Source organism: Littorina saxatilis, unplaced genomic scaffold (assembly GCF_037325665.1).
Source record: "Littorina saxatilis isolate snail1 unplaced genomic scaffold, US_GU_Lsax_2.0 scaffold_454, whole genome shotgun sequence".
NCBI classification, from domain to species: domain Eukaryota; kingdom Metazoa; phylum Mollusca; class Gastropoda; order Littorinimorpha; family Littorinidae; genus Littorina; species Littorina saxatilis.
In genome coordinates, this window is record NW_027126182.1 from 1 (window position 1) to 14,130 (window position 14,130).

Consider the following 14,130-nt stretch of genomic DNA (forward strand, 5'->3'; position numbering starts at 1 on the left):
CTCCGTCAAGAGTCCGCATGGACCATGGTGGCGAGAATCTGGATGTCGTCGCCCTCATGAATGAACACAGGGGAGAAGGGAGAGGCAGTGCGATGCAAGGCCGCAGTGACCATAACCAAAGGATCGAGCGTCTCTGGCTCGACGTCTGGAAAGATGTGGTGAACCCTTACCATGACCTGTTTACTGCAATGGGAACACCACAGGCAGAAGGTGGTCTGGGGATACTGAACATGGACAATCCCATTCACTTGTGGGCCCTCCACTATGTTTTTCTGCCCAGGCTGAACCGGTCCCTACAGTGGATTGTGGAACAGAAGAACCACCAACCCCTGAGGACAGAGCGCAACAGAACTCCCCTGCAGCTCTTCTTCAGGGGGATGCTGGAGAGACGAGCCAGCACATCCACAGCAGTACAGGACTTCTGGAAAGGGAGAAGCCTTCAATCGATAATCGAGGACCATCCTTTGCCAGACAGTCGTTAGGATGTGCCTGCCACGGCTTGCCCCCTCTCTGAGGAACAGCTCGTGCAACTAACGGAGCGCATTGACCCTCGGAGTGGGCCACCCACCGATCAACATGGTCAGATGTTGTTCTCCAGTTCGTTGCCAACATGCTCGAGTAAAAAAAAAAGTTAGCTTGTGGACACCCCAAACCTGAAGTGTATAGCAGACCTGTGAACCCATACGATTTTGCCATATTTTGTACGCTTGATTGTCCAGACTACAAGCAGATTGGTCAGTGGAATCACAAGAAAAATTCATTGTCTACTTTTATTTACAAGCGCATTCCAAAGCCGATCCAGTGTTTTGACACATGATTACTGCTTTTGTCAATGAAAGAAGCATTCGTTTTAAATTGTAAACTTATTAGGCTACTTGCCCTATCCGCTCCAGCCACGTAATCGTGCAATAAATCTGCAATATCTTGCATGGCGTTGGGAGGTGTGCCTCAATTTGCGGGTTTGCTTTCAGACCTCAGAGTAAGGATGTGTCTGGGTGCAGACACTTCGCCTTCAAAAAAGTTAATTTGCACTGAGCAGCATTGTGCTGCAACAATGTAAGCCTCAAAAACAATCATAAAGTTTGTTCAAAGTACCAAGCATGGTAGAAGGTATAAGCAACTGTTTTTTTCAAATTGGTTTAAATCTGCGCTCTAATTCTAAACCAATCTTTGTAAAGTGGAAAGTCATTCAAATAAAGCGAAATTATGTCCGCTGTGTATTTTATTATTTTTAAACACAGGTACTGCACCACGAAAACAATATTGCTAAAAAAAAAAAAATAAATATGTACACTTTGTGAAAGAAAGTTGTAAAGAAAGTTTTACACAATGATTTGCCATTAGGTTACCTGTTTAATTGCACCAAACAGACATGGGATTCTTCCGTAAAATTACGGAATTCCGTAAATTTTAGGCTCCAGGGATCATTCTTGAGATTCGTGCAAATCCGCTGAGAAAATGTTGGGGTATATGTAGGTAAAGACCCAAGTTTTTCGGACGGTCCGCTGATCGCGACGCTCCATTCCATACTATTCTTGAACGGTTGGTTCCTAAAACGGTCAGACTGTTGCTGGTCGATCCGTATGGGAACGCGCTCTGTGTCTTTGTCTCCTACAGTCACTGTTTCAACGTAGCTATCGGGGATTCAGTATAAGCTAAAGCATACCGTATGAGAATGATTCGGCGCCATTTTTACATCGCTTCGAGCCACTTGCAAAAATGATGAGGAAGCTAAAGCGAGACGAAACCGTTCTATCCCGGGAAATTGACCAGCAGAAGTACAAGAAAAATCTCTGGAGATTCGACTGGCTCGATGAAGTTGTATCATTGAGCTGGAAATACGAGAAAGGCCAGAAGACACAAGACGTGAAACTGAAAGTTGGCGATGCTTTTGCTAAAATCAACTTGCCGGGAAAAGCTTAGTGCACTTTGTGCAACGATGTTAATGTTATCAACTACGGTTCCAATGGAAAGACTGCCCTCAAAAGCCACTTGAAAAGCAACAAGCACCTGACTATCCTGAAAACCCAGTCGTGTAATCAGTCACTGGGGTCGTTTGGCACCGACAAGGTAAGAACATTGAAACCACACCGTCACACGCCACCACCACCCCCCCCCCCCCCCATCTCTCTCTCTCTCTCTCTCCTCCTTATTTTGAGTCTTAGCGTAAAATTAATTTGAGAAACATGGGAAGGAAGAGAAAGGGAGGGGGGGCTATGATTAAGCTGAAATATGCATTTCAGGGCCATTTTTGTGTGTCTAAAATACTAAAAACCTTCAGCTTCTGGGGGCTTCGCGTTGCCCCTGGACCCTACTGGGGGCCTTCTCCGGCCCCCAGACCCCACTTTTTTTTTCCTTAATTATCACTTTTTCTGAATCCCATGTCTGACCAAATTTCTTTTGATGTATCTATAGTATAGATTTATAAGGTTGAAAATTGCTGAAAGTTTTTAAAACAGACTATTGTTTTTGAAAAAGACCTTAGTGTATTTTTAGGTTTATTGATGCTAGATATATTTATATATATATATATATGGCTTGCCCAATCCAACGTATAAAGGAACTCATTGTTATTCAGCCATTAACCTTCGCCGGCACTCGTTATCAACTACACACGGACGCATTCGTGGGGCCGTGCAGACCCATGCTTCTCAAAGAAGGAAAAATGTGCATATCCTTCCGTGGCACTCGTGGGGCCGTGCAGACCCATGCTTCTCAAAGAAAGAAAAATATGCATATCCTTCCGTGGCACTCGTGGGTCCGTGCGGACACAGAAGGGTGTTTGATGCAAATATCTCAAACGAGTTGGAATTTTTTAATGAGCTTTTAGAAATGCCTCAGACACCTAAAAAGCTATCATCTCCTAAAAGCTCATTAAATTTCAGTGATAATTAATTAATTAATTAATGGTCAAATTTAGACTGCACACGGTATTTGGTAAAATATTATGGGTCTGCATGGCCCCACGAGTGCCACGGAAGGGTTTGCACAATTGTCCTTCTTTGAGAAGTATGGGTCCGCATGGACCCACGAGTGCCTCGGAAGGGTATACACGCTTTTCCTTCTTTGAGAAGTATGGGTCCGCACGTCCCCACGAATGCTTCCGTGTGTAGTCTAAATTTGACCATTAATTAATTAATTAATTAATTAATTATCACTGAAATTTAATGAGCTTTTAGGAGATGAAAGCTTTGTAGGTGTCTGAGGCATTTCTAAAAGCTCATTAAAAAAATTCCAACTCGTTTAAGAGATATTTGAGACAATGACAAAAGGTGACGTTTTCATGTCAGTATGTCCCAAATGACATCACCAGTACATTTTTCATTCTATCTAATCTGTTTTCGTTCTATTTTTTCTAATAACATGCGTTAACAATTGATTGCCAACTGGAATGGAAGAGCACAAAAAGTGTAACTTGATATGTAGTTTCTCTAGAGGGAAAAACATCTTCCACTTTCATGTCAGTGTGTCCCATGCAACATACATTTGCCAAACAGCTATGTGTAAGTAGATTATTTGTTAGTGGTATAGAAAATACTGATCAACAATCAAAGTCAGTTTTCACATTCATTTTCTACCTATTTCTTATTTGTTTATTCTTTTGGCAATGGTGAAATGTCAGCAATCGTGTGTCATTCGGGACAGTAGACATGACACCTGACCTTTTGTCACTGTCTCATTTGCAATCAAACACCCTTCTGGGTCCGCACGGACCCACGAGTGCCTCGGAAGGGTATACACGCTTTTCCTTCTTTGAGAAGTATGGGTCCGCACGTCCCCACAAATGCTTCCGTGTGTAGTCTAAATTTGACCATTAATTAATTAATTAATTATCACTGAAATTTAATGAGCTTTTAGGAGATGATAGCTTGTTAGGTGTCTGAGGCATTTCTAAAAGCTCATTAAAAAATTCCAACTCGTTTAAAAGATATTTGCAATCAAACACCCTTCTGGGTCCGCACGGACCCACGAGTGCCGGCGAAGGTTAAAGACATTTTCCGAATTACAATGGTTTAATAGCCAACTTGCACAATACCCCTTTTGAACAGCTCTCTGGTGCGAAAGATAAGGAAGGTTCACTTCCCTACGGGCAAACGTTTTGCTCTCACAAGCACTGGTGTTCTCTGGCTTGTGTAAAAAAAAACAAAATAAAATCTCAATCGCCTTACTTTTGTATACAGGACATGCTTGGGTACTTTGAACTAACTAAAGGATTATTCTTGCGGCTATTATTGCCGCAGCCAATAAACCTTTAACGACTTTGTGTGTGTCGGTGTGTGAATGCTCTGATTTGTTTTGCTATTGTGTTTTGCCGTGAGCTCTGGCGAGAAGGGGTGATTAATTTATGTTCATTATTATTATGTCTCACTGTGTTTTCACAGCTGTACAGAACAGTGAAAGGGATACTCGTTCAAACTTTGGTATGATGCCATGAGCGCCATAGTTTAACTAGAGTCAAATCAGTTATTTTTCTTTTTATATTCAATGGTGCCTCATTCACCCATATTCATCAGAACATAAGCTTTTTGCAACGTTCATTGAAGGTCAAGGTCCCTTTAAGTTACCTATCAAACCTCATAGTGGTGTTTATTGTTTATGGTTAGTGTTTTCCCCTGGAGCAATTTTTTGATTAGTGCTTTTGTGAACAAGAAACAATTAACAAGTGGCTCTATCCCATCTTCCCCCCCCCCTCCCCCCCCTTCCACGTGGCGATATAACCTTCGTGGTTGAAAACACCAAATAAAGAAAGAAAGTGTTTTAAACATTTTCAGTTCTCCATTTAGTTTGGTGAAGTAGTGTAGAGCATTTTTTGAACATCAATAATCATGTATGAATTTATTGCATGTTTGTTGCTAGAATATTAATCATTCTTCTGCTGAAGAACTTTGTGCCTGATGAAAGTAAACATTGTGGTCAGTCGCATAGGTACCCCCCGCGGGTTTGGGGGAAGAATTTACCCGATGCTCCCCAGCATGTCGTAAGAGGCGACTAACTGATTCTGTTTCTCCTTTTACCCTTGTTAAGTGTTTCTTGTATAGAATATAGTCAATTTTTGTAAAGATTTTACTCAAGCAGTATGTAAGAAATTTTATGTCCTTTGTACTGGAAACTTGCATTCTCCCAGTAAGGTAATATATTGTACCACGTTGCAAGCCCCTGGAGCAAATTTTTGATTAAGTGCTTTTGTGAACAAGAAACAATTGACAAGTGGCTGTGCCTCAAAAGACATTCTTGTGCTGTGCTCTGTGAGAGGTGTTTTCTTTGTGCTTAATATTATTTTGTTTGACCTAGCTATTGATGTGTACATTGTTGTTAAACAGTTGTTTGTTTACCAGGGTTTGCTAGTGTGTGATAGGGTTCGTGTCCGTCTGAAGATGTTAGTTTCTTTGTTAGTCCTGTGTTGACAACTCTTCGACAAGCGCTTAGAACTGTACCCACGGAATACGCGCTATATAAGCTTCATATTGATTGATTGATTGATCTATCCCATCTCCCCCCTTCCCCCGTCGCGATATAACCTTCGTGGTTGAAAACAATGTTAAACACCGAATAAAGAAAGAATAGGCACCCCCTAACAGGGGCTCACATCCACGTCGGACATCGGACATACACGGATATTTTTTCCAAATGTCATATACTTTTTCATGCAAGAGGACATATGTCCTATTGTTTTTGTCACAAAGAGGCCATTGTCCGATTATGCTTTCATTTGATCCGGACATTGTCAGTACTTTCCAATTTACAGTAGTTTGATTTGCTACCTGGAGGGGCCAAAGGATGACATTCAAAAGAAACAGTGGGTGGTGAAGGTTGTGTAATTGTGGGCATCCACCAGAAAGCGCATGCTCTTCAGCAAGAGAAAGGAACAATCACAGTGAATTGTCGTCATTAGCTCACAGACAAAACAACACGTTGTTATTACTTTGATTTGTTCTGTTATACCTTTTTGCCAAGAAAATTAATTTATTTGTTCTGTTAATTGTGTGACAATAAACGAGTCACGTTTAATTAAATTTACGTTTTGTTGCAAAAAAACAAAGTCCTATTGATTTAGTTTTGTTCAGGACAAATGTCCTATCACTTTTGCATTGTCCAGGACATTTGTCCTATACCACCTCTCATGGATGTGAGCCCCTGCCCTAAAATCAAAGGTGAGTTTTAGATACTAAAATGTGCCAACAATTTTAACAGCACACCCGAGTCCCCTTTTTACTTTAGTTGCAAGATCAGTACATGTTCTATCACGGAATTTTGTTTTGTTTTTGTAATTATGTGTATTTAGAGATTTTTCAAACCAAACTACAGTATTAATCTTTGAGCTCAGATGTCCTACTTTTTGACGTATTGGTATGTTTATTCAAGGTAAGCTAGACGAATCATTTGTATCAGGAAACTAAAATAAATGAAATTCTGATTTTATGTGAAAAATTGAATCAGTATCACAACAATTTCAAAAATTATTCATATTATGTGCTGGTTAATGACTATTAAATTTGCAAGCCAAAGCTCCGTTTGCATTCTGAATTTTGCATGTAAATGTCCCATTTCAAAGATCACCTATATATTTAGGTGTGTGTGTAGTCTTTTTAAGAACATCAATTATATACATTTATTGGATCTTGATTGCTTGAATGTGTATGACACATAATTCTTGTGTATTAATAAATGTGTATGACAAGTTTGAATATTGGATAATACAAATTGTTTGTATGGATTTTGATTCCTGTATGGTGAGGCAATGAACATGTGCGAGTGAGATGTCTATGATGGACAGCAAAATGTAGTTATGGATTCATGGCTGCTAGTCTCATTTCCAGTCATATTAAAAAAAACAAGTTTTTACAAAAACACAAAACATAACTCAAGTTGTCTGCCACAAATACAATTAATTTTAATCAAACAAGTGTCATGCAGAAAATCCACTTTAAATAAGGAAAATCATCACAAAATGGAATGCATACTTTATGTTTATCACATCACAAGACACACTGGTAATACTTGGCAGGTGAGAGTTAACCCATCACACAATGGAATGAATATTTTTATCACATCATTAGACTGGTATTACTTGGCAGTTGAGAGTTAACCTATCACAAAATGGAATGAATACTTAATTTTTATCCCATCATAAGACTGGTAATACTTGGCAGTTGCGAGTTCATCCATCACAAAGTGGAATGAATACTTTAATTTTATCACATCATAAAGAATACATCGGTTCTACTTGGCAGGTGACAGCTGAACAGTTAGCAAAACAGTCACTATTTAATACTGGTTACAGAGACGAGGAATTGAGGCTGAAATTTATAAACTAAACAAGAAAGCTGAAATTGTGTGAGCCGTTTGTTCGTTCATGGGCTGAAACTCCCACGGCTTTTACGTGTATGACCGTTTTTTACCCCGCCATTTAGGCAGCCATACGCCGCTTTCGGAGGAAGCATGCTGGGTATTTTCGTGTTTCTATAACCCACCGAACTCTGACATGGATTACAGGATCTTTTTCGTGCGCACTTGGTCTTGTGCTTGCGTGTACACACGGGGGTGTTCGGACACCGAGGAGAGTCTGCACACAAAGTTGACTGTGAGCAATAATAAATCTCTCGCCGAACGTGGGGACGAACTCGCGCTGACAGCGGCCAACAGGACTGAGCTACATCCCCGCCCTTGTGTGAGCAGTGACCTTCACTACAGAGGAGTGTAAAACTATAAAAGGAAAAGCAGTAGACAACGCCAGTTTTGGTTAATTTGGTAAAACATAAAAACAGACTATCGTTACACAGGGCACGAATATCACATTATCATAACTGTTACAAACGCTTTTGAGTTTATTAATTTGTATACCATTATGAGACAGTATAACAAAGTTGTTAGCGTGCAATTGATTTGTTTGTATCCGGTTTATGGTGTATATTGCCAAGTTTTGTATGGGACACTGTAACGCTAGTCCGAGTGCTTTTGATATTTTGCTGGCAACGTGTTATTCGTGTAGTAGGGGGGTTGAACCATTTATTCTGTACATTAGGTAACTGATACCTGATATGATGTGAAGTGCTTAGTTTACTTGATCAATAGTCGAGAGAAATACAATGCTTTACATGTTTTCCATGGACAGCGTTACACGGAACACGAAAGGCAGGCAACATAATGACAAACAGTGGTGCAAAAAAACAAATAAGAACAGAACACACTCTTGAAACACAACGGCAATTTAAATAATGCAAAACACAAACATCAAATCTTCGAAAGTCTCTCTCTTGCATTTAATAGCAAGTAAGAAATGATGTACGGTACAGGCACCCAAAATAAAGCTTATTTTACTGAGAGAAAAAACCCACACACACCTTGTCTTAATAATTTTAAGATTTCAAAGTTCAACGTTAAACACCCCCCCCCCCCCTGCAAAAAGCAAAGAAAACAATCAAAACAAAAACAAGGTATGTAAAGGAGTATAGGAAACCGTTTAAATCAGGGTCATGTTTTTTTTTTTCCTTTGCAGCATGACCTCAAATAATTCAGTTTGAATACATTTGTGAATTCTCTTCAAAATTGCAGAACAAACATTTTTTCGCAGGGCGTGTACAGAAAGAAACACCAACACCTACGGCTACCAAGCAAAAATAATGCGAAACACAAACATCAAATCTTCGAAAGTCTCTCTCTTGCATTTAATAGCAAGTAAGAAATGATGTACGGTACAGGCACCTAAAATAAAGCTTATTTTACGGAGAGAAAAAACCACACACACCTTGTCTTAATAATTTTAAGATTTCAAAGTTCAACGTTAACACCCCCCCCCCCCCCCCCCCCCCAGGGTGTGTACAGATAGAAACACCAACAGCTACGGCTACCAAGCAGAAACTAAACGCACCATTGAAGGAAAGTTTTTACAATAAATAAAATCCACCCCCTTCAAGAACAGCCTGGGACAGCTTCTGCCTCAGTTCTTGACGTGTCGGGCAGACACCTGCATTCTGAGGGCACAAGTTGACACTCTGGGGAGTGGCTTTTCGGGTGTGTCCACAAACACCACGGTCAGAGGACTCTGGTACCCTCCTGGTACTGTGGACCGGCTCCCAGACATGAAAAACACGAAATCTGAGATGGTGGTTTCTCCGCACTTTCCATCTGAAACAAGACAAAAAAGAAATTCTGAAATAAAGGAAACATCATCCCGCTTTCTTAATAAGCATACAAGTACCAGGACTCAAAAGAGAGGGAATTATTGCATGCTTGTGTTCATTTGTAGAAGCGTAGAAATGTTAAGCATGCTTTGCGACACAGAATGAAATGCTATTTTGAAAGCGTAACTTTTCTTGAGACTTTTTTTGAGCTGCTTGACGTTCAGTTTGATATGTGAAGGCAAACGAGATTCATTTTCCCAAATCTTTGGAGCTTTCAGGGGTAAAACCATGTGTTTATCATTTGCTGCTTTACATACAAGTTATTCTCCTGGGCCGTTTCCCATTTTGTGACATGTATTTTCAGTCCTTAAAACATGTATTAAATGGCAACTTGAATGTATACTCTCCCAAAAAAGAAACTTGACACAGGTAAACATTGATGCTTTTTCAAATATATAATATATGTTAGAGGAAAGCACCAAAATTCAGTTTGAAGTTTGTCGGTTACATTGTTGCTAACAACTAACCCATAAAAAGAAAATAATTGAACCAAGACTTTACTGGGTGGTCGCCCTTTTATTGAATTGCAAAAATTCTCGTCTGCACAAAAATCATGTGCATGGAGAGTATCGAGAGTATACATATTTTCTTTAGTAATAATTTTTTTCCAGTAATACTCCAGGTTGTTAATGATGCAGACTTGCAACAAAACAACATAGAATATATATATATATTATTTTCTTGGTAGTGTTAGCAGTATTCAAATTCATGTCACAACTTCCGGTTTACATGTTATGAAGGTGCTTTACTTTAAAACCTTTGTATTTTTACTGAACACTAAGACAAACAAAATGTGCAAGTATTTGTTATTCTATCTCTGCAGGCCAAGGATATTTATGAAACTAGTATTTGTGAATGAAATTAATTTGTACAGCTTAAATGTCTCAAGTTAAATTTAATAAAAAGTCTACTTTATAACATGGTTTTCCCTGGTACACAGCTCTGGAGATTAAAGCTGTGGTCTATTTATGACTTTCCTGGGCTACGAGGTTGAAAAATAGGGATACAATCATGTACAGAATTCTGTACAGCAAACGCTACCCGAAACTCCACCTATACGGCGTGTATGACCTTGAGAGCTTCAGTCAACGCTTGAATTTTTCAGGGATAACAGCCGGTTTGCTCTCTCAAGACTGATCATATTTTATCTTCAAGAGAGATCAAGGGGAAAAAATAAACGCCCCGGCGAAGATTCGAACTCTCGACTTCGTGTCTCATGTCCTAACCACTAGGCTACTGCGCCAATTGAGAAAATGAAGGAAAAACATTGATATGAATTCATGTTATGTTATTCTTGAAGCAGCATGATTTATATCTCTATCCGCCCATTGTTCAGAAGTTTGTTTGTTTGTTTGTTTGTTTGCTTAACGCCCAGCCGACCACGAAGGGCCATATCAGGGCGGAGCTGCTTTGACATATAACGTGCGCCACACACAAGACAGAAGTCGCAGCACAGGCTTCATGTCTCACCCAGTCACATTATTCTGACACCGGACCAACCAGTCCTAGCATTAACCCCATAATGCCAGACGCCAGGCGGAGCAACCACTAGATTGCCAATTTTAAAGTCTTAGGTATGACCCGGCCGGGGTTCGAACCCACGACCTCCCGATCACGGGGCGGACGCCTTACCACTAGGCCAACCGTGCCGGTTGTTCAGAAGTGAATACATGTATAACTATTTCTTAGATGTCTGGTTTCAACTGGCTTTGGAGAGATTCAATTACTGTTCTTGTCATTTTCTTGCATGTTGTAAATAGAGATATCGCAGCTATTTGCATGGCGCGAATGTCGTGTAGCATGACGGTGTAAACATGTACTGCGATTCTGTAAAACATGTTTGCAAATAAAGGCAAATTTTAATGTCAATTTTTACGTTTTTGCAACGCATAAATGATAATTCAAGCGTAGAATGATATAAAATTATCAATTTTTTATCTTTGACAATACTGGTGAAGTGGCCTAGCGGTTAAGACATCGGCCCCGACATTTCGAGGCCCCGATGCCTTGAGTTCGAATCCCTGCCAAGTCGTTTATTTTTTCTGCTCGATCCTTCTTGACAACAAATATGCTCAGCTCTGCGAGAGCAAACCAGATGTTACCACTGCAAAATTCAAGCGTTGACTGAAGCTCTCAAGGTCATACACGCCGTATAGGTGGGGTTTCGGGTAGTGTTTGCTGTACAGAAATCTGTACATGATTTTGTCCCTATTTTTCAACCTCGTAGCCCCGGAAAGTCATAAATAGACCACAGCTTTAACCCATATCAATCAAGGTTTGTTATGAGCCAAACGGCTTTCCATATGAGATTATATACGTACCACTGCCGCCGCCACCAAATAATCATAATATACACTTTACAACGGATTACACACACACACACACACACAGATAACAAGGTAATCTTGAACTTTAGCGTGACGAAAATGCACCGAAAATGGTGTACGTTGTCAACCATGGGACATCATCTACACGAAAGAGTTGTCTCCCTTGTCTGGTCACACGGATAATTCCTTCTTTGATGGGTCAAATGCATTCGTACAGTTCATCATCGGAGTTCATTCCGTAACTTCAAAGGGATCTAAAATGACTTGTTATGATTACAAGTACAGGTTCTACAAATTTGGAGACTTAAATGCCTCTGAATTAAGAGCTATGAATTTAACACGCTAAAGTTCAAGATTACCGATAACACGATATAGCAGCTAGTCTCTCGCACCGAATTCCAATATTTTGCATCTTTGGTCAAAAACGCGTACAGGCCTCCCTTCAAGTTCAACTTCTGGATGTGGATGCCCCACTGACTCGGTGTAGATCGTCACAAGAACCGAATTCGTCTGATAAAACAATTAACTTACCCTGCTGTGCGAGCCTGGGCAACAGCGTTAATTAAAACTGCACTCGCAAACCTTCCAAAACATCAGGGACATTTGCCACCCCCGCCATCTTGAGCTGTTCAGTCTGTCAAAAGGCGGCAAAGCGAGGCGATGAAGACGCCTATAAGCTTAGTGTTTTTCATGTGGATTCCCAGTCCAAGTTTTTAAGTCGCTTAACCACGTGACTAATAACTGATTAATACAGGTGTATTTATTATTAAATACAGGTGTATTTAATTTTAAATACAGGTGTATTTATTTTTAAATGCAGGTGTAATTATTTTTAAATACAGGTGTATTTATTTTTAAATACAGGTGTAATTATTATTAAATACAGGTGTATTTATTTTTAAATACAGGTGTATTTATTTTTAAATACAGGTGTATTTATCATTAATTACACCTGTATTTTATAATAAATACAGGTGTATTTAATAATAAATGCACCTGTATTTAATAATAAATGCACCTGTATTTAAAAATAAATACACCTGTATTTAATAATAATTACACCTGTATTTAAAAATAAATACACCTGTAATTTATAATAAATACACCTGTATTTAATAAAAAATACACCTGTAATTAATAAAAAAAAAATACACCTGTAATTAATAATGATACTTATTGTATACGTTTAAGAAATAAATACAGCTGTATTTATCATTAAATACAGGTGTATTTATTTTAAATTACAGCTGTAATAGTTATGAGCCAAACGGCTTTCCATACAAACCACACAGTCCCGCGTGTCACGGAACACAGGCAGACACCCCCCCCCCCCCCCTCCACTCTCCCCAACCCGCAAACTTCACTGTGTATAGTTTTTAAAAGCCCACTCCACCTGATGAAACACAGTTCGCCTCTCTGTCGTAGATATGGCCAGGCTTTAAAGGTCCTTGTCTACATTTTTATACCGAAATCGCCATTTGACCATTAAAATGCAGAGTCTATTATCTACAAATATCAACAATACACCCCCTTTCGATCAGGAAAGACGAAGCCAGTGTAGCCGTTTGAAAATTCATTGTAGTATTCCAGCGTTGTACTCATAGTAGGATATATCCTAATTTGAAAAATGCCAAGCGCAAAACTCCTCTCAAATCCCGTGCATTTCGTGCGTTTAAAAAAAAGCGTGGACAGCGCTCCAGTGTCAAACTGTTGCTGCACTTGTTTGGGCGTGGCTATAAGCATAGTGACATGAATTTGATTGGTCAGTATTTTTAGGCAAAGCACATGTTCTCAGCAAACAGAAAACAAAATATTGGAAGCGTGAGTCACGCTACCCAAAAATAAAATATTTTTTTACATATATTTTTTTCTATAACTTTTTCCCCCATGGTTCATTCATCATTTGACATAATTTTGTATCGAAATCTAACCATAAGATTATTGAAAAAAAGCAAAAATGTAGACGACCACCTTTAAACATGGACTAAGAACTTCCCTCCACTCTGTCACATACATGAACTATAAACACCCTGACTGCTTGCTGTGATGCCTTTTACGAAATTAATTCTTTTGAAAAATACCACTAGCTCTGAGAGCACCCAGGCTGTTTTTTGTTGGCATGTGACCAAGTGGAGGGATGGTCTTAGGCGAAAAAAAAAATAGGTCTGTTTACGGTAAGGCCAAAAAAAAGAGGTCTGTTTACGGTAACATAGGCCAAAATAAAAGGGTCGGTAGGTCGGGATTTTTTTTTTTTTTTTTTCCAAAAAAACATATTTTTACGTTATTTTGCCAAAAAACCAAGATTTTTTTTTTTTTTTTTTTTTTTTTTTCCAAATGCCCAAAAAAGTCTAGGGTCGCGCGAAAAAAATAGGGTCGGTCGGGTTACCGTAAACAGACCTATTTTTTTTGTGTTGCCTTATCCCGTGTAAAAACCTGACCAGATCCAAGACGGTGAGGCGAATTGGTGGGCCTGTAAGGTTCTTCTGAGAACGAAAGAACCGACGAGCGAACCAACGAACGTACCCGTGACCAATGAATGAATGAGCGGACCAACAAACAACCAAACCAACCAACTGACCGACCAATCAACCAAACATTTCAAGAACACACACACACACGCA

General features: G+C 39.5%; 1 long non-coding RNA gene across 1 annotated transcript; it reads right to left on the reverse strand.

The window, feature by feature from the left end:
* Positions 1-8,247: 8,247 nt before the first annotated feature.
* Positions 8,248-12,368, reverse strand: LOC138954642 (uncharacterized). The gene is made up of 2 exons (XR_011451920.1): positions 12,041-12,368; positions 8,248-9,126 (listed from the first exon to the last, which is right to left on the reverse strand). It is a non-coding gene; the product is annotated as an uncharacterized lncRNA (long non-coding RNA).
* Between the last annotated feature and the right edge of the window lie 1,762 nt (positions 12,369-14,130).